This window comes from Hyperolius riggenbachi, chromosome 10 (genome assembly GCF_040937935.1).
Source record: "Hyperolius riggenbachi isolate aHypRig1 chromosome 10, aHypRig1.pri, whole genome shotgun sequence".
In the NCBI taxonomy this organism is placed as follows: Eukaryota; Metazoa; Chordata; class Amphibia; order Anura; family Hyperoliidae; genus Hyperolius; species Hyperolius riggenbachi.
This window is the reverse complement of record NC_090655.1, coordinates 245,213,699-245,234,993: the sequence shown is the minus strand read 5'-3', so window position 1 is coordinate 245,234,993 and position 21,295 is coordinate 245,213,699. Positions and strand designations below refer to the sequence as shown.

The 21,295-nt window shown below is 45.6% G+C and overlaps 1 pseudogene; it reads right to left on the bottom strand.

Annotated features, from left to right (window-relative positions):
* The window catches only part of LOC137537032 (zinc finger protein 850-like), a 62,727-nt pseudogene that overhangs the window by 21,254 nt on the left and 20,178 nt on the right, over positions 1 to 21,295 (bottom strand).

The following is a 21,295-nucleotide window of genomic DNA, read 5'->3' as shown; positions in this document are numbered from 1 at the left end:
GATAATCTGACAACAGTTCCCCCAAAATAGGTACCCCCAGCATAGGTAGCCAGGTCTATAGGTGTCCCCAGTATAAGTAGCCATGAGTATAGTAGTCCCCAGTATATGTAGCCAGAGGTATATGTAGCCAGGGGTATATGACCCCAGTATATGTAGCCAGGGGTATACGTGCCCAGTATATGTAGCCAGGGGTATATGTGCCAGTATATGTAGTCAGGGGTATATGTGCCAGTATATGTAGTCAGGGGTATATGTCCCAGTATATGTAGCCAGGGGTATATGTGCCCAGTATATGTAGCCAGGGGTATATGTCCCCAGTATATGTAGCCAGGGGGTATGTGTCCCCAGTATATGTAGCCAGGGGTATATGTGCCCAGTATATGTAGGCAGGGGTATACGTACCCAGTATATGTAGCCAGGGGTATATGTGCCCAGTATATGTAGGCAGGGGGTATATGTGCCCAGTATATGTAGCCAGGGGTATATGTGCCCAGTATATGTAGTCGGGGGTATATATGCTCAGTATATGTAGTCAGGGGGTATATGTGTCCAGTATATGTAGCCAGGGGTATATGTGCCCAGTATATGTAGTCTGGCGGTATATGTGCCCAGTATATGTAGCCAGGTGTATATGTGCCCAGTATATGTAGTCAGGGGGTATATGTGCCCAGTATATGTAGTCAGGGGGTATATGTGCCCAGTATATGTAGTCAGGGGGTATATGTGCCCAGTATATATGTAGTCAGGGGTATATGTCCCCAGTATATGTAGGCAGGGGTATATGTGCCCAGTATATGTAGCCAGGGGTATATGTGCCCAGTATATGTAGCCAGGGGTATATGTGCCCAGTATATGTAGTCAGGGGGTATATGTGCCCAGTATATGTAGCCAGGGGTCTATGTGCCCAGTATATGTAGTCAGGGGGTATATGTGCCCAGTATATGTAGCCAGGGGTATATGTGCCCAGTATATGTAGTCAGGGGGTATATGTGCCCAGTATATGTAGCCAGGGGTATATGTGCCCAGTATATGTAGTCAGGGGGTATATGTGCCCAGTATATGTAGCCAGGGGTCTATGTGCCCAGTATATGTAGTCAGGGGGTATATGTGCCCAGTATATGTAGCCAGGGGTATATGTGCCCAGTATATGTAGTCAGGGGGTATATGTGCCCAGTATATGTAGTCAGGGGGTATATGTGCCCAGTATATATGTAGTCAGGGGGTATATGTGCCCAGTATATATGTAGTCAGGGGGGTATATGTCCCAGAATAGGTAGCCAGGTGTCCCCCCAGCAGGAGGGGAGAAGCGCAGAGAAGACGGAGCGCTGTGAGCAGCGGTGGAGAAGGGGGGCCATCTTCCCCCCCTTCCCTCACCTTGGGGCTCTCTATCCCTCGCTCTCCCCTCCAGAACTAATGTGCGGGCAGCCGGCAGCGAGCGGGACTTACCTCTCCTCTCCTCAGACCAGAGCAGCGGCACTCAGATCCGGCGCAGGAACGAGGAGAGGTAAGTCCCGCCCGCTGCCGGCTGCCCGCACATTACTTCTGGAGGGGAGAGCGAGGGAAGGAAAGCCCCAAGGTGAGGGAAGGGGGGGGGGGAGATGGCCCCCCTTCTACACCGCTGCTCACAGCTCTCCTTCCACTGCGCTGCTCCCTCCACACATGCCAGCGTGGACGGCGTCCACCCTCGGGAAATAGTAAGTGGATGCCGTCCACGCGCGTCCATGCCCCACTCGAACCCCTGGAAAAATAGATACTGATATTAAAAAAGCTTTTCTGGCCGCAGGAGCAGCCTGTAGACCAGCGGTAGCCCAAACTTCCCTTGCTAAAGCCATAAAAGTTTGGGTTGACAACATTGAGATTGCTCTCAATTCAGATACCGATAAAGTCGAGGTCATTAAAGCTTTAGATGAGTTAAAGCTGGCAAGTGACTTTATAGGGGAGGCCGCTATAGATACTATCAGATCTTCATCCAGAGCCATGCTCCATAATGTTACTGCAAAAAAGGCACTGTGGTTAAAACCTTGGTCCGCAGGCCAGTCTTCTAGAAATAACTGGCGCAAGATACCGTTTGACGGTAAACATCTCTTCGGGACAGAAATGGACAATGCTATTGCCAAGGTTACTGGAGGAAAATCTGGACTTTTACCCCAGGACAGAAAAACCAGGACACCCCGTCAACAGCCAAACAAAACACAATCTTCTTTTAGGTTTCAACATGCTCGTACATACAGGCCGGGCAAACAGTTTTATAAAAATTGGAAGGGGACGCAAGCGTCCTTTCTTAAATCTGGAAAGTCCAAGCCCAACCTTGGAGCCAATCAGAATACAAAATCCTTCTGAAGGTGCGACCGCCCAGACAGCGCCAGTAGGGGCAAGATTGCGCTCCTTCTGGGAGGTCTGGGTGGATACAATGGAAGACGTTTGGGTCCACAGAACTTTACAAAGGGGTCATTCATGGAGGTTCAAAAGATCTCCTCCCAGATCAAGATTTCTGGAAACCCAGCTACCTCCAAACGGGAAAAAACGTCAAATCCTATCAGACTACGTGAATTCTCTCGCTCAATGCAAGGCCATAATTCCAGTCCCACAGCAAAAAGAATTAACAGGAATCTATTCTCCCTTGTTCTTGGTTCCAAAGTCATCGGGAGGATGGAGACCGGTATTGGATCTAAAATTCCTAAACAGTTACATAAAGACACAGCGATTCAGGATGGAATCATTGCAGACTATAATAAAAGTGATAAGGATAAACGATTGGATGACAACACTGGATCTATCAGATGCTTACCTTCACATTCCAATCAGGAAAAGCTTTCAAAAATACTTAAAGGGAACCAGAGACGTTGGGGAAAAAGTTTTATACATACATGGGGCTTCCTCCAGCCCCATAAGCCTGGATCGCACCCACGCCGCCATCCTCTGCTGCCTGGATCCGCCGGTACCGGGTCCCGTCATTACCGCCAGTCGGCCGGCGTTCGCGGCCAATTCTCCGCATCAAAGGGGCTCCCTCCATACACTTACGCCTGCGGCTGCCTACTGCGCAGCCGCATGCGTAAGGGTATGGATGGAGCCCCTGTGATGCGGACAATTGGCCGTGTCCGCCAGAAGTGACGGGACCCGGTAGCGGCAATAGAGGAAGCGGAGGATGGCGGCGTGGGAGCGATCCAGGCTTATGGGGCTGGAAGAAGCCCCAGGTATGTATAAAAGCTTTTTCTATTTTCACACCCCATTCCTCTCTTGTTCCCTTTAAGATTTGCGATCAGCGGCAGCCACTGGCAATTTCAAAGTCTCCCTTTCGGCATTTCAACAGCACCCAGGACATTCACAAAGGTCTTTCTCCCAGTCATTGCTTCTCTCAGACAAAAAGGCCTGAGGGTCTTCCATTATCTGGACGACATATTACTTGTCAATCAAGATCGAGCAGTCCTCTTACATCCTCAGAAAATATTATTGGAAGAGCTACAGAGACTGGGGTGGTTGATAAATTTCCCAAAGAGTCAGTTAACTCCTTCACAAGACATGATCTTTCTGGGGGCCAGATTCATAACCCACCAGAACAAAGTCTGTCTGCCGTGTCAAAAAGTAATATCTATTCAGCAGAAGGTATCCTCAATATTATGCCGCCAGTATGTATCATCCAGGACGTGCCTGGGCTTGTTGGGGACATTCTCATCAACAATACCAATGGTGAGGTGAGCTCACTGCAATTTGAGAACTTTTCAAATCTTTTTTCTCAGCCATTGAAACAAGAGGAACATGTCACAGAAGTTCAAATTACCTTTTGAGGTGAAAAGCTCCCTGCAATGGTGGAGACAGGAGAAAAATCTGAGGACTTGTCATCAGATCCAGCAAACAGTTCCTATTGTAATAACAACGGACGCAAGTCTAGCAGGGTGGGGGGAGCATTGTCAGGACTTTTGTGTACAGCAGAAGTGGAGGATCCCTTGTGTTCAGGAGCCCTCCAACATTCTGGAACTCAGGGCAGCATTCCTGGCTCTGAAGGCTTTCCAACACCTAATTCTAGGAAAATCAGTATTGCTACAAATAGACAAGGTGTCAGCAGTAGCTTACATAAAAAGACAAGGAGGGACGAGGAGTCCGGCACTTTTACGGGAATCCATTCATATAATGTCTTGGGCCCAAAAGCATCTAAAACATCTGACAGCAATCTACCTTCCAGGTCTGCAGAATGTTCTAGCAGATCGACTGAGCAGACAGTTTGCCGATCCCAACTAGTGGTCTCTGAACAACGATACTTTCAAGTTAATCGCACAGAAATGGGGTCTTCCGCAGGTGGACCTATGTGCTTCAGTAGAGAACTCAAAGTTGCCGAGATACTTATCCCGCTATTACCAGCCGACAGCAGAGGGAACGGATTGTCTGACAGCACGGTGGAATTTCAAGCTGGGGTATGCATTCCTCCCTTTGCCACTAATCTTGAGACTACTACAGAGACTCATACTGGAGCCATGCTCGATCATTCTTATTGTGCCATTCTGGCCTCGGAGGCCTTGGTTCACTCTGCTATCAGAGATGAGCCTGGAGGATCCATTCAGACTACCCCAGGTCCCAAATCTTCTTTGTCAATGAAATCTGTTGTATCCGAATGTCAACAATCTCAATTTGACAGCCTGGAGGTTGAGAGGCAAAAGTTTCTAGCATTGGGGTGTTCTGAGGAAGTCACTTTTACCTTACTGAAAGCCAGAAAGATTTCCACAAACTCTACATATCATAGGATCTGGGGGAAGTTTGCAAACTTTGCTTCAGTGAATAAATTTGACTTTCTTGCTCCTAAAGTACAGGACATTCTAGCTTTCCTTCAAACAGGAGTAGAACTACAGTTAAGCCTTTCCGCCATAAAAGTCCAGGTCTCAGCCCTTTCGGCCCTGACTAATCATAAATGGGCTTTGAATCCATTAATTATCCAATTTATACAGGCAGTACAAAAACTGAGGCCCCCAAGGAAGCCGTTTTTCCCACAATGGGACCTATGTGTGGTCCTAGAAGTCCTGTCTAGTCCACCGCTCCATCCAGTGGAGTCAGCATCTCTATGGAATACAACATTGAAAACTGTGTTTCTGGTTGCAATATCATCAGCAAAAAGAGTATCAGATTAACAGGTACTAGGTTGTACAGAAAACTTTCTCCAGTTTTATCCTGATAGAGTTGTTATTAGACCAGTACTTCAACACATTCCTAAGGTGGCATCGGCATTCCACATAAATCAAGAGTTAACTCTACCAACGTTCATCACGGATCAAGAGTGTCACCCACTGGATGTGGGTAGAAGCATAAAAGCCTACCTGAATAGCACAAATACCTTCAGGTCATCTGTCCCAATGGCCACAAATTTACGGAAAGCCTCTGACTCCACCAGCTTGTATGGTAATAGCTGGCGAGCTAATAGTTCCGCCACACCAGCTGTCAGACGCCGGGCAAGAGGGTGACTGGCCGAAATTGGCTTCTTCCGCTCAAAGACTTCCTTCACGGACACCTGGCTACTGCTGTGGGCAGAGGAGCAGGAACTGCTCAAGGGCAGAGGCGGTGTGAAGGAGGGTGGCTGTGAAGGTTCAAGGGAGAAAGCGGATGAAGACGATGCACCTGAAGGAGGAAGAGGAGAAGGAGGGTGGCATGTCTTTTGAGGGGTGCTCCTTTTCTCAGGTGTTCTTCCCATAGCTGTTTGTGCCTTTTCTCCAGGTGCCTTCGTAAGGCACTTGTCCCTACATGAGTGTTGGCCTTTCCACGGTTAAATTTTTGGAGGCAGAGAGAACAGATGGCTTTGCTCCTATCTGAGGCACACACCGTAAAATATTTCCAAACCGCAGAGCCCCCCTGGGGTGATGGCACTACGGTGGCATCAACAGCTGACCTTGAAGGGCATGTTGGCTGGCTGGCCATAGCTGGCGATACATGGTGCCGGACACTGCTCCCAGCTGTTTCTGAGGACGAGCTCCCTCTGCTTCTATCATGGAGTCGTCTCCTCCTACTCCTCTCTGGCTCCCCCTCTGAACTGTCCCCCTGGTCATCTCCTCTATTGGGAACATACGTGACATCCATATAATCGTCATCATAATCCTCCTGCCCAGCTTTGCTTTCCTCAGACACCTCCTCAACTGCACCAACTTCAGGTGGATCATCATGCCCCTCCTCACACATTACGTCCATAATATCGCCACCTAACTCAGACGTATGAGGTGGTGTACCTGCGCCTTCTTCTTGTTGTTGCAGTAGTGGCTGTGAATCAGTGATTTCACCACCACCGAAGTGTCAAATGCAGCGGATGTGGCGCTTGTACTAGCACTGGTAGCACTGGCTGCGGGAGATGAGGTCTTCTGTGTTAAATACTCAAGCATGTCCTCACAATTTTGGGAAGTGATGGCACGTGCCTTCTTCTGAGCACTCTACTTTGGTCCAGGTCCGCACGAAATCACAGCAACACCACCTTGCACAGACCTGCCAGTGCCAGGTGGCCTTCCTCTGGGTCTGCCTCTACCTCTTCCTCTACCTGGTTTGTCCATTTTGTCCATCTCAGGGGTAAGCTAGGTATATGCAGTGAGGTGAGCTCACTCAACCCAAAGGTAGTTATATATGCAGTGAGGTGAGTTCACTGAACACAAAAGGTAGCTATATGCAGTGAGGTGAGTTCACTCAACCCAAAGGTAGTTATATATGCAGTGAGGTGAGTTCACTGAACACAGAAGGTAGCTATGTGCAGTCAGCTGAGTTCACTCAACCCAAAGGTAGTTATATATGCAGTGAGGTGAGTTCACTGAACACAGAAGGTAGCTATGTGCAGTGAGGTGAGTTCACTCAACCCAAAGGTAGTTATATATGCAGTGAGGTGAGTACTTTTTGTGTTCAGTGAACTCACCTCACTGCATATATAACTACCTTTGGTTTGAGTGAACTCAGCTGACTGCACATAGCTACCTTCTGTGTTCAGTGAACTCACCTCACTGCATATATAACTACCTTTGGGTTGAGTGAACTCACCTCACTGCACATAGCTACCTTCTGTGTTCAGTGAACTCACCTCACTGCATATATAACTACCTTTGGGTTGAGTGAACTCACCTCACTGCATATAGCTACCTTTTGTGTTCAGTGAACTCACCTCACTGCATATATAACTACCTTTGGGTTGAGTGAACTCAGCTGACTGCATATAGCTACTTTTTGTGTTTAGTGAAGCTATATGCAGTCAGCTGAGTTCACTCAACCCAAAGGTAGTTATATATGCAGTGAGGTGAGTTCACTGAACACAAAAGGTAGCTATGTGCAGTGAGGTGAGTTCACTCAACCCAAAGGTAGTTATATATGCAGTGAGGTGAGTTCACTGAACACAAAAGGTAGCTATATGCAGTGAGGTGAGTTCACTCAACCCAAAGGTAGTTATATATGCAGTGAGGTGAGTTCACTGAACACAGAAGGTAGCTATGTGCAGTGAGGTGAGTTCACTCAACCACAAGGTAGTTATATATGCAAGTTATATATGCAGTAAGGTGAGTTCACTGAACACAGAAGGTAGCTATGTGCAGTGAGGTGAGTTCACTCAACCCAAAGGTAGTTATATATGCAGTGAGGTGAGTTCACTGAACACAAAAGGTAGCTATATGCAGTCAGCTGAGTTCACTCAACCCAAAGGTAGTTATATATGCAGTGAGGTGAGTTCACTGAACAAAAAAGGTAGCTATGTGCAGTGAGGTAAGTTCACTCAACCCAAAGGTAGTTATATATGCAGTGAGGTGAGTTCACTGAACACAAAAGGTAGCTATATGCAGTCAGCTGAGTTCACTCAACCCAAAGGTAGTTATATATGCAGTGAGGTGAGTTCACTCTACAGAAAAGGTAGATATGCAGTGAGGTGAGTTCACTCAACTTAAAAGGTAGTTATATGCAGTGACACAAGTTCACTCAACACAAAAGGTAGTTATGTGCAGCGAGGTGGGTTCACTCAACACAAACGTAGGTGTATGCAGTGATGAGGTGGGTTAACTAAACACAACAGGTACTAGTAGTAGGTAAATGTAGTACTGGGTAGGTAGTACAATGTGCAGCTCCCTGTCACACACACCGGTGTCACTGAATGTGCTGCTGAATGCTGGTGGGCTGCTGGCAGTGGTACACACACATTATGAATTAGCAATGCTGTCTAAGCAACACAAGTGTATCACACACACACAGGTAGTAGTCACTGAATGTGCTGCTGCTGCTGCTGGCAGTGCCAGTGGGACACACAGTATGAATTAGCAATGCTGTCTAAAAAACACAAGTGTCTCACACACACAGGTAGTAGTCACTGAATGTGCTGCTGCTGCGGGCAGTGGGACACACAGTATGAATTAGCAATGCTGTCTAAACAGTTTCAAACAAAGAAAAAAAAAATTGATCACAGCAGGATGAGCTCTGAATAGAGCTTTTCTGGGGCGCTATTATAACAATAACATTCAGCTAAGCAAGCTAAGAAGGCAAGAGCCTGACTAATCTGTCCCTAGGAGAACAAGTCTGCAGCAGCTGTCCCTATTCTGTCTCTAGCAAGCACACGAGTGAGGCTAATCGCCGCCGGAGCCTGCCTTATATAAGGGGGGGTGGGGCTCCAGGGCTTAGCGTAGCCTGATTGGCTACAATGCGCCTGCTGACTGTGATGCAGAAGGTCAAAGTTGACCCTCATAGAGCATTATGGGGCGAATCGAACTTCCGGGAAAGTTCGCCTTCGCCTGCGAAGGCGAACCATCCGAAGTTCGCCTGGAACCGTTCGCCGGCGAACCGTTCGGCCCACCTCTACCCATCAGTATGCCGCCATTTCTATTCCAGGAAATGAAAATTACCAGCAGGTAATTATTCAATTTTCCTGTTTCTTCCCTCTCTCATCTCCCCCAGCATGCCTCATGTTTCTTTCCTCTCTCTCATCTATCCCAGCATGCCTCATGTTTCTTCCCTCTCTCTCATCTGCCCCAGCATGCCTCCTGTTTCTTCCCTCTCTCATCTCCTCCCAGCATGCCTTATGTTTCTTTCCTCTCTCTCATCTCCCCCAGCATGCCTCATGTTTCTTTCCTCTCTCTCATCTATCCCAGCATGCCTCTTGTTTCTTACCTCTCTCACATCTGCCCCAGCATGCCTCATGTTTCTTCCCTCTTTCACCTCCCCCAGCATGCCTCGTTTCATTCTTATTTCATCTCCCCCAGCATGCCTCATGTTTCTTTCCTCTCTCTCATCTCCTCCCAACATGCCTCATGTTTCTTTCCTCTCTCATCTCCCCCAGCATGCCTCATGTTTCTTCCCTCTCTCATCTCCCCCAGCATGCCTCAAGTTTCTTCCCTCTTTCATCTCCCCCAGCATGCCTCATGTTTCATTCTTATCTCATCTCCCCCAGCATGCCTTATGTTTCTTTCCTCTCTCTTATCTCCCCCAGCATGCCTCATGTTTCTTTCCTCTCTCTCTCTCATCTCCCCCAGCATGCCTCATGTTTCTCTCCTCTCTCTCATTTCCCCCAGCATGCCTCATGTTTCTTTCATCTCTCTTATCTCCTCCAGCATGCCTTATGTTTCTTTCCTCTCTCTCATTTCCTCCCAGCATGCCTCATGTTTCTTTCCTCTCTCTCATCTATCCCAGCATGCCTCATGTTTCTTTCCTCTCTCTCATCTCCCCCAGCATGCCTCATGTTTCTTCCCTCTCTCTCATCTGCCCCAGCATGCCTCATGTTTCTTCCCTCTTTCATCTCCCCCAGCATACCTCGTTTCATTCTTATCTCATCTCCCCCAGCATGCCTCATGTTTCTTTCCTCTCTCTCATCTCCTCCCAGCGTGCCTCTTGTTTCTTTCCTCTCTCTCATCTCCCCCAGCATGCCTCATGTTTCTTCCCTCTCTCATCTCCCCCAGCATGCCTCATGTTTCTTCCCTCTTTCATCTCCCCCAGCATGCCTCATGTTTCATTCTTATCTCATCTCACCCAGCATGCCTTATGCTTCTTTCCTCTCTCTTATCTCCCCCAGCATGCCTCATGTTTCTCTCCTCTCTCATCTCCCCCAGCATGCCTCATGTTTCTCTCCTCTCTATCATTTCCCCCAGCATGCCTCATGCTTCTTTCCTCTCTCATCTCCCTCAGCATGCCTCATGTTTCTTTCCTCAATCTTATCTCCCTCAGCATGCCTCATGTTTCTTTCCTCTCTCATCTCCTCCCAGCATGCCTCATGTTTCTTTCCTCTCTCATCTCCCCCAGCATGCCTCGTGTTTCTTTCCTCTCTCTCTCTCATCTCTCCCAGCATGCCTCGTGTTTCTTTCCTCTCTCTCTCATCTCCCCCAGGATTCCTCATGTTTCTTTCCTCTCTCTCATCTCCCCCAGCGTGCCTCATGTTTCTTTCCTCTCTCTCTCATCTCCCCCAGCATGCCTCATGTTTCTTTCCTCTCTCATTTCCCCAGCATGCCTCATGTTTCTTTCCTCTCTCTCTCATCTCCCCCAGCATGCCTCATGTCAGGCAAATGGATGCAAATTTGATTGATCTCCTTTGGAGGTGCAATCAGGAAGTCTCAGTATAGGTAGCACTGGTTCACTTGTGGCTTTTTCCAGAAAGCATCCCGAGAAGGCATGGTTCCCTTTAAGGCTAGCCCTGGACCAGGTTCTCATGGAGGCAGCCTGATGTAGAATCCCCCAGGGATAGGGAGGCAGCGCGGGCTCCTTTTTTGGTGGACGCTGGTCCAGGTTTGTATTGGAACCCGAGTGATGCATTGGTGGGGAGCGGCATCCTTGTCTCAATACCCATTGGCGGCTGTGTGCAGGAAGATGATCATCATGTGGTTGCTAGGCAGTGCCACAGTGACTTAAGTATTCAAACAATGGGAGACGCTGGAAGGCTTAAGAGGATTTATTGGGCATAAAAGGCATAAAGAGGGGGTACAGACATCGTGTATCAGGGTAGATCAGCCTCCGTTTTCTCAGGTCAATAAAAACATGGCGGTAAATATATATATTTATATTGGCATTACAGTTTTAAAATTGGCTAATCAGCATTGGAGGTTTGGAGATGGAGAGGGGCAGGGAAGGGGAAGAAATAACTCCAATGGATAATTGGCAAAAAGGTAGGGGGAAAAAAAGGAAGAGGAGGAGTTAATTCTGAATAAATGAATATTCAGTAGCTATATAGGTCATTGATCACACCCAAAAAAGGGAGGGGTTATGCAAATATATATATAGAGTGGTCAATTACTGATATGCCCCAAAACAGGGCCATATTGTAGGATGCTAAAAATTCATCACATATACTCTTAGAGGGAGATAGAGAGAGGGAAAAAATGTATATGACTATCTCCCTCTATTAATGCCGTTGTGGACTTTGGGTCTTGTTTATGTCTGTTGGACATCAACTTGGCACACCAACAGGCCCTAACCATCCGAATAAAGGAACAAGCCCTTACCATTCAGCTAGCGGAAGGTTCTCCTACAACACTGGGCCTATCAAACAAGAAACCCGGCCAGTTTGTGTTATTATTAACTCTGAGCATCATGGATATCTTTGTTTTAATCTTCTCCATTCTCCATTGTTCCCTGCAATTCTGGGCATTCCTTGGCTTCTGGGCATTCCTTGGTCCTATTCATCAAGTATCTTTTACATCCTCATACTGCGCCAATTACTGCTTACCAACCATTTGTCAATTATGTTGAATAAATAGCAAAATACAGCTTGTACTGTGAAACAACACAGAGATTAAAAAATGCAGATAGACTCGACTCGAGTACAGTGCAAAAAGTATACTGCACAGCACTGGAGCATAAGTATACTTTTTGCATCTACACTACTCGTGTCTAACTGCATTTTGTAATCTCTGTGTTGTTTCACTGTACAAGCTGTATTTTTGCTATTTGCTGGAGTAAAACGATAGTGCCAGACTTTCATTTGCTCTCTGTTGTTTGATGTATGGACTGGTCTTTTACAATCTTAAGCACATAGTTTGTTTGGGTGACTTCATTGGCTGTTGCATCTGTGCTGCATTTTGGATTCCATGCAACACAGCAATCCCGAGTGCCTGCCTACCCTCTGCTGTTCCAGTCAATTATGTTGTACTGACCTTACAAAGAGACAGATTCATGGATGCGTTTGAAAGTGTATGCCAAAGACAGGCTATTCCTGTAATTTTTGTTGCTCTACCGGCCCCCTGCAGCTGTCCTGTCTAACTAGACTAATGCAACTGCGCCTGCGTGGCCGCACGCTTCCTCGCTCCCGCTCGTGTCTCCGGGAACTTAACGAGAAAACTTTGTACTGCACCTGCACAGTAAGCCCTCGGAGATGCGAGCGGAAGCAAGGAGGTGTGCGGCCGCACTGTTGCATTTGTCTAGTTAGAAGAATAATTGGATGGTAACCGGCGGTGGGGAACGGAGGATCGGAGCAGGACAGGACAGCTGCAGGGGGGTAGAAGCCCCAAGTAAGTGTGAGTTTTTGTTTTTAAAAATATCCACAGAACCACGTTAAATTGCTGAAGCCCCTTCTCCCCCCCCCCCCCCCCGCCTCCTCCAATGGTTATGCTCAGCCTCACTTGTGCTCTGTGTGTTGGAAATTTCTGTGCTGGGCATGGCTGGGGGCGGATCCATCACACAAATCAATGACAACATTAAGTTGCAAAAGTACAACTCAGATCTGGTGTTGTGCATTTTTTAATACAATTTTTTCATCTTTTTTATTTAGAAGCACAACAAAGAAAAAAAATACGAATAATAACACAATAAAGCTTACAGTAAGGAAAAAGAGGACAGCTATGAGGGGAAACACAAACTTTGCAGGTAATAAGGAATAATCTGCACTGTACACTGAAGACATACAAGTGTTTATGTTTGATGTGCTTGTATTACTCATGGGGGGTGGGGGGGGGTGGTTGCTGCTCAAGGGAACCCGCAAGGCAATATATTCATATCTGTTCCTAAAGGAACGCTCAGTGTAATTTGCTTTCTTAAAACAGAAGGTATTTGCTACAATTCAGCTTTAAGTGAGCAACTGTGGTTTCCCACAATGCATCACTAGTGAATATGCAAATTATCTCTTTATGCCCCTGAAGCCAGTCTTACATCGCAAACTGCTGGTGTATAGGAACCTATAACTGAATACCCAAGCAGTTCCTAAAGGAAGGATCTTTCTCAGATTTCCACGTAAATGGGATAAAATGTCTGTAAGAAACGGATACATTTCCAAGGTATGAAATGGGATATCTGAGTGCTGTAATATGTATTATATATGTATTATATGCTGTGCATGCTATAACTACTGTCTTATGTCATCTGTTATGTTTATACAGTAGAGTCATACTCCGTGTCACATTTTGACAAAGCTGTATCACCATACGTGTGGCACACAGGTTATTCTGACTTCTGTTCTCAATTTGGTAACTTCCTACCTGAGGTTCCTTATGACACCTCAGGCTTGATTCACAAAGCAGTGCTAACTGTTAGCACGCCTGTGAAAACCCCCTTAGCACGTCTAAAGAAGCTTTTCGCGCATAAAACTTTATGCGCGCAAAACTTTATGCGCGTAAAACTTTACGCGCGTACTGCACAGAGCACAGGGCGCACCGCGCGAAGTGCCCATTAAAGCCTATGGGACTTAGCGCGCGTAAAACTTTGCGCGCGTAAAACTTTACGCGCGCAAAGTTAGCACACGATCTGATTGAGAAATCCGGTGCTAACCTACTTAGCACCCTGGTTAGCGCGTCTAAAGACTTTAGACGTGCTAAGTAGGTTAGCACCGCTTTGTGAATCAAGCCCGTCATGGACAGCAGAGATTCACCGACATGATCACTTCAGGCAGAAAGCAAAACCATTCCAGACATCTGTAGCTTGATAATCATATTCACTTTTATTAGTGCAACAATATAGCTGTGACTCTGGGAGATACATACACTGGTGATGGTCAGCAGTTACCTAGGATATCTTTCCCAGAATGCCCTGCTCGAGCAAGTGCCAACTGGCAAGTGCCTGTCTTTGTTCTCTGGTGTCGCTGTATACTTGAGGATTGAATAATTTATTTCTTACACTGAGCATGAAAAAGGATGTTAAGCTTTGTGAGATATCTAGTGTGTCTAAATGTGTGAGCCATGAGTGAATATTTCCCATGCTCTGAAAATGAATAAGGATGCTCTCCTGTGTGTGTTATCTGGTGCTTCTGGTGTGAGCTAGAAGGGAACTTTTTACCACATTCTTAGTATGAAAAAGTATGCTGACACTAGCCGGTGTGTGTCTGCTGTCGGAGCAGTGCTTTTCAGCGCTGCTAGATTTGGGCGCAGCCGGCGCCTCCATAGACTACAATAGGAATCATTCCTATTGCAGCGCTCAGTGAGTAACGTCAGCGCCGTCAGAAGATGGAGCCGAGGTTGCTTAAAAAACACAATAATTCGGCCTCCAGCAATCGCTGGAAGCCGAATTATTTCATTCCCCCACTATCCATGTCGGCCTGGAGGGGGAATAGTAATTAAATCGGCCCGGACTTGTGCAGAAGCAGGATCAGCCATATACCGGCTGTATCCTGCGCCCAAGTCTACCGGCGCCGATTTCAAATGTACTCATCTGCTGGTGTTGCTGAACAGTTGAAAATTAAGTAAACTGTTTTCCATACTCTGAACATGAATACATACGCTCTCCTTTGTGTGTTCTCTGGTGTTTCCGAAGGTTTGAGCAATTAGCAAACTTTCTCCCACACTCTGAACATGAATAAGGACACTCTCCTGTATGTGTTCTCTGGTGTGTCTGAAGGTTTGAGGAATAATTAAACTTTTTCCCACACTCTGAACATGAATAAGGACACTCTCCTTTGTGTGTTCTCTGGTGACTCTGAAAGCTTGAAGACTGAGTAAATGTTTTTCCACACTCTAAACATGAATAAGGACGCTCTCCTGTGTGCGTTCTTAGGTGCATCTGAAGGCTTGAGGGAACAGTAAACTGTTTCCCACACTCTGAACATGAATAAGGACGCTCTCCTGTGTGTATTCTCTGATGTCTCTGAAGGCTTGAGTGAGTAGTAAACTTTTTTTCACACTCTGAACATGAATAAGGACGCTCACCTCTGTGAGTAGTTCTCTGGTGTTTCTTAAGGTTTGTGGACTGAGTAAACTTTTTGCCACACTCTAAACATGAATAAGGACGCTCTCCTGTGTGTGTTATCTGGTGTCTCTGAAGGCTTAAGTGAAGAGTAAATTTTTTACCACAAACTGAACATGAATAAGGACGATCTCCTGTGTGTGTTCTCTGGTGTCTCTGAAGGCTTAAGTGAAGAGTAAATTTTTTACCACAAACTGAACATGAATAAGGACGATCTCCTGTGTGTGTTCTCTGGTGCCTCTGAAGGTTTGAGTTAAGAGTAAACTTTTTCCCACAGTCTGAACATGAATAAGGACACTCTCCTTTGTGTGTTCTCTGGTGACTTCCAAGGATTGTGGTATCATTAAACTTTTCCCCACAATCCGAACATGAGTAAGAACGTTCTCGTGTGTGCGTTCTTAGGTGTATCTTAAGGCTTGAGGGACCAGTAAACTTTTTCCCACACTCTGAACATGAATAAGGACGCTCTCCCGTGTGTGTTCTCTGGTGAATCTTAAGGTTTGTAGATTGTGTAAACTTTTTCCCACACTCTGAACATGAATAAGGACGCTCTCCCGTGTGTGTTCTCTGGTGAATCTTAAGGTTTGTAGATTGTGTAAACTTTTTCCCACACTCTAAACATGAATAAGGACGGTCTCCTGTGTGTGATCTCTGGTGTCTCTGAAGGCTTGTGTGAAGAGTATACGTTTTCCCACACTCTGAACATGAATAAGGATGATCTCCTGTGTGTGTTCTCTGATGGCTCTTAAGGTTTGTGGTATGAGTAACAGGATGTGATCCTTCAGAAGCTTCCCTGTCTCCACCTGCTGGAAGAAAGTGAAAGTACATGTTGTAAGGTAGAGCCTTTCAGCATAAATGAGTTTATAAAGAGGTCCTGACAGAAGTGAAGCCATTTTGTTATGCTGGAAAGTTAGATGATTCACATTTTCAGCAGCTTAGCCATAACATGTTTTCTTTTGCTAGCTTGGTGCTGAGTTGGAATTTACACAAGGTCACGATTCTTTAAACAACAGACGCTGATCAGGGCGCTGCGACCAGCGACTGGGTTTTATTGTCACCAAGCTTGGCTGATGACACTTTGCAAACTCTCACTAGTAATCTAACAAATCAATTAGGTAACCGTATATCCTCACTTCTCATTGGTTCATTATTTCATGACTAATCTACATTTGTCATTAGATGATTGGTCAAACATTACCTGTTGTAGAAGCCAGCACCTATTCAGTAAGGAGACCTTGGGCAAGACTCCCTAACACTGCTACTGCCCGAATACACCCTGCCACTTTGAGGAAAAGCACAGGAGAAAAGCGTGATAGAAATGTTCTGTAACTTATCTAACCTCTACATGTACAGTATGAAACTAAGAAAATCCTTTAATAAAGCTGGTTACAGATAACCCAACATACAGTATATGTGTGTGGTTTCTGATTTCCCATGCTGTAGTGGGCTTCTGATGAGACGATCTGGGCAAATTATCCTTACAGAATGGTGCCAGGCCAAGTGATTACAGGTGAGGTGAAAGATCATTTGTCTTGTAATAGCATTTAAAGAGCCACACTGCTCTGAGCATTTCTCAACCACTTCTGCCCATGGGTTGTCTTCTGATGGGTTGTCTTCTGCTTATGGACGTGAGCCATGTTCACATTTCATCGCTACTCCCATTCATTCCCCAACAACTTTATCACTCTTTATCAACCTAAATGATCTACAGGTATATCTTGTTTTTCACCACTATTAGGCTTTTTGTGGGTGATTTTTTTTTAGCAACTATTTTATTCTTTATGCACGTTAAAGGGAAAAAGGAGAAAAACTCTGGTTAGAACTTACCGGTAGCGGTATTTCTACGAATCTTCCAGGATGGCTGCATAACCTGAGAGATAGCCTAGCTCCTCCCCAAAGGAAACACACCCGATACAAAGTTTTGTATAAGTAAACCCTGTCCACATACACACCTCAGTTATTGCAGAGAAAAACATGCCCATGGACAACGGTAATATCACCTATTCAGGTAAAAGACCATCATAGGGTGGGAACTAAGGTAGCCATCCTGGTGGATTCATAGAAATACCGCTACCGGTAAGTTCTAACCAGAGTTCTCTCCTCATCCTCCAGGATGGCTGCATAAAATGAGAGACCAACAAGGAATCAATTACCTTAGGGAGGGATGATGTTCTGTAGAACCTTTCTGCCAAAGGATAAATCCTGGCTGGATAGAAGATCCACTCTGTAATGCTTGACAAACGTATGTTGATTTTTCCATATTGCCGCTTTCCAAATTTGCTCAAGTGATGCACCAGACCTTTCAGCCCAAGAGGTCGAAAATGATCTAACAGAATGAGCTTGAATTCCCTTAGGTACAGCTTGTTCTTGGTTTACATAAGCTGAAACTATCACCTCTCTGAGCCACCTGGCAATAGCATCCTTTGATACCTTTAAACCTTTCTTTGTGTTTGAAAACGAAACAAATACATTATTTGATCTCCTAAAAGCCTTTGTAGTGTCAAGGTAAGTCAAAACTGCTCTTCTGTTATCCAATGTATGCTATTCTGCTTCCCTATCATTGGCAGGTGGATCACAAAATGAGGGAATGACAATTTCCAGAGATCTGTGATAGTTAGAACTAACCTTAGGTAAGTACGCTGGATCAGTTCTAAACACACTTCTATCCGGAAAAACTTGCATATAAGGATCCTTTATCGAGAGACTTTGAATGTCTCCAAACCTTCTGGCTGAGGTAATGGAAACTAAAAGAGTAGTCTTCAACGTCAGAGCTTTGAGAGAAGCCTAATTCAACGGTTCATAAGGAGCCGCCTTAACCAAAGCTTTCAAAACCAAATTTAAGTCCCATGGAGGGACAATTTTTGTAGGTAAAGGTCTAGACCTAGAATATATATACAGGAAAAATTGGCTCTTGGGTGCATACAAAAAAAACAATCCTTTATTATATCAAAAGACATCTAACAAATCTCTGTGAGATCTTCCTTTTCTAAATAATAACAATATAAGGTCTAGACCTAGATACAGCCTTTAAAAAAACAAGAATTGCTGTTTCTCTGGCCATTTTAACATTCAAAAATAAAGAAAGGGCCGACGCCTGGACCCTTAGAGTACTTGGAGCTAAACCTAACTCCACCCCACCCCACCCCAAAAAATCAAGAATTGTAGGGATATCATTTCTCAATAAATCTTCCAGGAACAAAAAAACTTTCCAAAATTTACAATACATTTTTCTACATGAAACCATCCTGGAAATTACCCGGTTAGAAAAACCTCTTTTCTTTAGAGCTTTCCATTCAAGAACCAGGCTGCCAGGGAAAATTTCTCTGGACTCGTATGGAATTTCCCCTGTTGTATGAGCAGATCTGTTCTGAGAGGCAGAAACCATGGACCCTGGGAGGCCAGGATACATAATTCCGGGAACCATATCCTGCGGGGCCAGAACGGTGCTATGAATTTCGCTCTGGCCTTCTCTTTTTTTTATCTTCCATGTTGCACGAGGAATCAGTGAAAATGGAGCAAAAGCATACAGGAGTGTTTTGGGCCATGGTAATTCCAGGGCATACAGTCTCTCCAGGGGGCAGGCTGGATCCAGGGAGAAGAAGATTTCCGTCTTTGCATTGTTGGGGGATGCAAAATGGTCTACTATCGGGGAACCCCACATGTCTTAAATCTCCTGAAACACCTCCCAGTTGAGAGCCCACTCTGCTTCTGACAGTCAAGGTCGACTCAATTGATCCGCCAAAGTATTTAGAGAACCCCTTATATGCACTGAAGTCAGTGATTGTAGATTTTGTTCCGTCAGTGTTGCAATGTCCAAAGCCAGATCTCTGAGATCCTTGACTCTGGTTCCTCCCTGCTTCCTCCTCCCTCCTCCCAATTTTCTTTACAGCAGGATGAACAGGAAAAGATTTACCTTCAATGCCTTGTAGCCCCAGATCAATATCATCCTGAGCAGATGTAACTGCGACCTGCTCTGGAATTTGCTCTGCATCATAGAGTGCTCTCAAAAGCTCTGACGTTTCATCAGCACTAAACAAGTACTTTGCAGATTTGATATCTTTAGCAATAGAATCTGAACCTGAATCTGGTCTAGTTTCGACTTCTACAGAATCATCAGCTGAGGTAGAAATAGCATAACCTGAACCTCAGAAGGCCCTGCTGCAGAGGCTGCAATCTGTTGAGATCCCTGATTAACACTAGGTAAAGTGGTTTCAGCAGAAGCAGATGGCAGTTGTGGTGACACCACATTTGGCATCATAACAGACCGTAAAGCCTGAAAGGTAAATTCCTTTTCCATTGATTCCATAAAGTTTAACATAACTATGGATGGATCAGGCTTGCTTTTAGAAATACAATTTTGGCATAATGATCTTGACCAGTAGGCAGAAAGTTTAGCATCACATTTAGAGCATCATCTAGACTTGTCTTTATGTTTAGTAGCAGTTTGTACAGGCAGAGCCTGAAAGATAAAAAGTAGGGAGAAAGAAAATCTCCCTTTAACCTGTTGCCGACTGCTCTATGCCAAATGAGCAGTGCGGCAGCCCCAGGACCGCTCCACGCCCATTGGCGTGAACAGCCGTCTATGGGGCTAGCAGTAGATCGCATGCACGCTGAGCGCGCATCTCCTGCTTGGGGGGTGGAGCTCCGCCCCACCTTCAGGCGAAACCACAGTCTAATTACTTTGTACAGCACTGTGATTTGTAGCAGCGCTGTACTGGGGACAGCCGTGTGACACGGCTGTCCCCCTGGCAGGCTAAACACAGCCTATGACAGGAATGGGGGTGGAATCACTCATGTGCTGAGTTGTGCAGCCCTGCACTTTGGCCTTAAAGCTGCAGTGGCCATTTAAGCAATAAATGTTCTGGTCACTTGAGGGGGCGGGGGGGGGGGGGGGGGTTAACACCACAGCCCTCAAGTGGTTAATATACATACATATGAACTTAGCCAAGAAATGAATATGCTCTTAAGCCATTATGCTCTTAAACAAAACTTTGTATTGGGTGTGTTTCCTTTGGTGGAGGAGCTAGGCTATCTCATGTTATGCAGCCATCCTGGAGGATGAGGAGAGAAATACACTATTGCTCAATTTCCATCCACTGTAATTTTGTAATAAATAATGCTACCATAGATAAAACCTACACACTTTATTTGCCCATTTGTTCTGGTTATCCCAACATTTAAATTATGTTGCTAGTGCAATGTAGGGGGGTAATGTTGTATTTGGAAATATAGGTGTATTTTTTATGTTTTTGTTTTTTTAGTGTAGTCTACCAATAGGTAAGGTTTTTTTTTTAAATATATTTTTTGATAGAAAGTGGGACAAGAGCAAAGGTTAGGGACTTATACGGAAACATAGATGGACAGAGGGGAAAATATCTTCGTGCAGTGAAATAGCTACCAGGGATGTTCTCCAAATTCGAATTCGGGTGAAATAGTTGCTATCCGGATTTCACCCTTCAAATTACATCACCTGTGCGGGCTGGGCGGCGTGGGGGGGGGGGGTCAGGGGGTGTCAATCTTACCTGTCTGACGTCTTCTTCGTCCGTCCCTCGGCGCCTCCCACGATGCGGTCCATGCGGCGGTCACGTGACTACAAACACTTCCTCCTTCCGGGTTGAAGGAGGAAGTGTATAGTCACGTGACGCCTCATTGGACCGCATCGTGGGAGGCGCTGAGGGACAGACGAAGAAGACGTCAGACAGGTAAGATTGACCCCCCCCCCCCCCAGCCCGCACAGGTGATGTAATTAGAAGGGTGAAATCTGGATAGCAACTATCAAGGTTTCACCCGAATTCGAATTTGGAGAACATCCCTGGTAGCTCGCTTCCCCCCCACGCACTCCCACGATAGTTACCGCCACTAATCGATTGCCGGGAGATCAATGAATGGGAACACAGTTAATCGCGCCGTCATTCATAAAAGCCGATACTTACACATCCACGCATTACTTCATCTATGCGTAGTAATATTGCGCATAGGGAACTTATGAATGAGGACATCTTGTGGTCAAATAGTAAAATTACATCCAAAAACATTTTTTAAATAAAAAGACCTATTTTTACTTTTTAAATTGACTCCTTACCTCCCGCAGTCCCCAACAGTTGCCCCCCAAATTTTTTTTGTAAAAAAAAAAAAAAAAACATAAATAGTTACCTTAGGGACTGAATGTTTTTTAATATGTATGTCAAGAGGGTATATTACTGTTACTTTATAAGTTATG